Here is a 4562-nt window from a genome sequence, read left to right on the forward strand (position 1 = left end):
GTTGAGAGCTGCTGTTTGGTCAGGTTTTTGCGTATAATTACACAACGGCTTCGGTTTATTGCTTGATTTTTGACGATGAGGACTATGAAATAAACATTTTGGGATTCACAGCACGAACAAAAACTGGTTCAATTATTTAATGTGTTTGTGTTGCATTTCAATGTTTTCTTTTGGAAATACATTTAAAACTCGATTATCCGAAGTCCTCGGAATAATTTCATTTCGGATAATCGAATCAATTTTCCTTGTCTTATTTTGGGTTGTTGAGCTCAAATATAATCAAAATGTTCTTAAGTGATTTGGAGTTTTTATTTTTGGATTTCTTACCATTTAGAATTGATCTGGGCAAATGTAATCCTAGATGGCGTATTCAGTAAGTCCAGACTCGATTATCCGAAGGTATAGGACTTTGGATAATGGAATCATGAACAAAACAAAAAAAAAATTCGTATTTTTCTATTTTCTTGCTTTAAACATCTAAATTGAGTTCTTCGACCGCATTCTAGTCGAATTTGACTGGCTGATTGCCTGTTAAATTAAAAAATGCATTTTTTCAATATTTCATGATCGCTATTTTGGCCGCCATCTTGGATTTCACTATACTGAATCGCTTTAGAGTAGTTTAGGGGTCATATTTTAATCTCAGCAATCAAAAATAGGACAAAGAAATTTTTGGTGATTCGATTATCCGAAGTGAAATTTCGGCAAGGCCTTCGGATCAAATTATAGAACGAAAAAATCAAAGCATGCTTTTGTAGGGACTGACAAAATCATTAACAGATGGAGCAATATTGTTATCGAGAAGATCGACAGCCAGAGAGTCGACTGTAGTTACACAGAAAAAAACTTTATCAGTTTCTGTTGACTTTCACATTTTTATAAATTTTAAATGTTTTCAGCCTGATTTTCAACCTTCCAAAATTCAACTTTTCTGTGTATGGAATCATTATGAGCTTAGTAGAGAAGTGTTCTTAAAAACCATAAGTAGGGTTAGTTAAATTTCACGATTGCGCAGACAGCTCGAAATCCGTGAAATTTAGCTTTTTCTGCGACATCCCGTGAAATTTTATGTTTTTGTGAAACTGTATCGATTTTCTCAAAATATTTTATCAAACTTAAATAGGAATATAAATGATCTAAAGAACTATTGTAGAATTAAGCGAGTGAATACCCTTGTTCAATTACTAATATAGGGTTAGTGAATTATGACGATTTCGTGAAAATCTTGAAATTTATCAATTTCCTCTAATATATATTTTTTAAATGAAATCATATTAAATATTTCAACCATAAAGATTTTTTAAGTAAATGTCATTAGTTTTCAATTGAAAAGCTTGATATGCACCATTTTCATATTTTTAAGCTGTTTTTTTTTAGAAAATAACTATATTTAGTAATCTTTCATTCGCTGTAGTGAAACTTTTACTACTTTTTTATTTGAAAGGTATAATTTCAAAAGAAATTGAAAGAATCAATCTTTTTTTTCAAAATAAAATGAAGAATATTTGTATCTTTCAAATCAACTTTTAAAAACATTTCATTTCACTTTTTTTCTGAGTCTTATTTAATTTTAACGATATTTGATTATTTGGGTTGATGATTCCCGTGAAGGTTTAAAAATACCACCTTTTTGTTTTCTTTTCTTATTTGAATAAAAATTTCGATTTCGTTACAAATTATTTTATTTTTGTCTATTGATTTTAAATTTAGTTTTTGAAAAGAGAGATGAAAACGTTAAAAGTTATTTTGAATGGGCTAAATGTCGCAAAAAATTCAAACTATTTTACTCATTTTTGCTGGACAAGATTGTTAAATTTTGCTTTGATATGAAATTCAATCAAATGTAAACTGATGAAATAGAAGCAAATCAGCGAAAACTTTTAAGCTTTACTAGTCAAATATTATAAAAAGCAGTTCAATAAATGAGAATACGCATGCCCTACATTTTGTTTCAAAATATAATTAGAGCCCATCCATAAACCAGGTGGAAACTTTGTTGAAAACTGAGAGATTTTTTTGTGTCACGTTCAAATTTAGTGGAGTTTTTTTTTTGTTTATTGAATAATAATATATAATGAGGCATAAAAAGTAGTTTCTGTGATTCTAACATCAGATTTTCAGAGTTAATTTACTATAATTATGTAAAAAAAATGATAAAAAGGATTCCAAAGTGTTATTCAGCTTCAGTTTCTTTTTGACAAGTTTTAAAAGTCATTTTAAAAGAATTCATATTTCAGCAAGTCGTGCCTTCCATTGCATTAGAGCACATAACTTTTGTAAACAAGAGTGTATCCCTCTCACACCTGATATAAATATATGACAATACAAATTGATATTGTCTGGAAAAAAAATCTAATAAACTTTTTTCAAAATTAGAACTATATATTTAGCTTGACTTAAATTTATATGAATTTATTAAAAGTTAATAAACTTAGTTAAATAACAAATTAATGGTGAAATTTTCAAATAAAGCATTAAAAGCTACGTTACTTATGGTCGATTTTGCGTATGCGGCAGATGGTAATTACAAAATTCATGCCATGTATATAACACAGTTTATGTTATTGGTTGATATTTTTTTCAATGCTAGACCAATAAAATTTTATGTTAACATTTTTGTTATCCGTTCGTAATAACATTTTAGATTATTTTCCAAACATGTCCTTGTTATTGATTTTTGTTATTTAAAAACTAATCCTGGATGTTCGGATGGATGGTAACAATAATGATCTTGCAATAACAAGTACTGACCATTCCAGGTAATTTTCAATGACAAAAACAAATGTTATTCCCACGTTATTTCCGTCTCCTCGGGTAATCAATTAAATTTTGCTCACTTTTGGCCTGAAATTTGTAAGAAGCACAGTGGCTATCAAAGTTACCTTGATTTTTGAAATGACTATTTTCAGACAAACTGTTTTTAAAGCCCTTTAAAAAACATTTTGTGGCCTACTGCAGTACATGTTTCGAAAATATAAAACTTTGAAATTGATGTACTCATTAGGTTGTTCTGAAACCAACCTTAAAAATCAAAATATGTGCATAACATAGTATAGCATAACTAATCTAACATATCAAAATATTATACAAAAATAAGCCTTAAAAAGTACCAATTCGTACCAGATGATGGTATCAATAAAAACATGTAAACAGTAAACGAGCATGCAAAGCTATCAAAAAATCCCGTGAATTAAGCGATTGTTTTGAAACATTGAACATCGCTTTTACGGTTTTCTGATAAAACAGGCATTTGTGGCATTTGCTCACGACGATCTGACTCAAATTAGCATATAGAATTGAATCATTTGAAAAAATCGTTGTGGTAATGATTGGAGAATGATGTTTGGCTAGGACAAACAAACAACCCAGTTTACATAGCTCGGATTTTAGTTAAATATCTCAAGTTTGACACCGTATTTTTAGGATCTTTACAAGCCGTAAGTTGCATTGAGGAAAGTAGTACAAAATGACGCCTTCCACTAAATTTGGTATAAAATCGACGCAACAAAACGCAATTTCAACAAACTTAAAATTGATTTGAAAACATAAATACTTACCAAAAACTTTCCATCAAATATCATCAGCACCCATGCAAGCTCGCACTAAAACGCCCCCGGTGTTTCGGTTTTTAGTCTCTTTATTTAAGGTTTTTATTCTCAGTTAAGAGCGGTTTAATTTCTTTTAAATACAATACCTCTTTTTTTGCTTAATATGGTACAACCAATGAATGGAAACAGCGATATTACCGAAAAACGAAGATGTGTTAATTTTTTTTGATTCTTTTTCTCAATTATTTTTGTTTGTTTAGTTCATTACATTTACTGCTGGTTCTTTTTGAGTGTGATTCTGGGCTGCTGTTCTTTTGCATTTTTTGTTTTGCTAGCTTTCCATTTTTTTTCAAGAGCTTTGGATTTCTGCTTTTAGTATGTTTCTCGTCTTTGTTGTTTTATACTTCAAAACGCTTGCGTTTATAATGCGAAATCGTAAATAAATAAATAGAGCACGGCTGTGTAGTGTTTAGTAATAGTTTTTTCTCTGTATTATTATTGTTTGTTTGCTGCAAACTGGTAGCACTGATTGTTTGTGAGTGTGTGTGTTTGTATGTGAGTGAGTGAGTTGAGCTTGGTTTGTTTTCAACATAGCGAAACATGAAAACAAAGATTTTCTCTTTCTCTCTCGCTCGAGTGGGTGTGGTTAATATGGATGTATAAACAAAGGGAACAAATAAAACTATTTTTTTGTAAATAAAAGCTGCGAGTGTGTATTTGTGACACCGTACAAAATAACCGCCTTCTGACGTCCAATGGCTGAAAAACAATTCCTTGTGGCAAACGGAGTAGGAGGAGTAGGCGGGGCTTAACAAGCCCCAGCCTGCGAGTGTGTGCGACGGTTTCGTGTGCGTTGCATTCCATGGCGAGGTCACGCACACACGCCGATAAATCCGCTGGATCACGACTAGTATTTGAAAAGGGTCTGAAAAATGCACAAACGGGTGGAGCAGGAAGAAATTCGACCTATTTTTGGGTTGAATTGGTGGAGGAGGTGGACAACAAGCAAGACTC

Source organism: Culex quinquefasciatus, chromosome 3, assembly GCF_015732765.1.
Source record: "Culex quinquefasciatus strain JHB chromosome 3, VPISU_Cqui_1.0_pri_paternal, whole genome shotgun sequence".
In the NCBI taxonomy this organism is placed as follows: domain Eukaryota; kingdom Metazoa; phylum Arthropoda; class Insecta; order Diptera; family Culicidae; genus Culex; species Culex quinquefasciatus.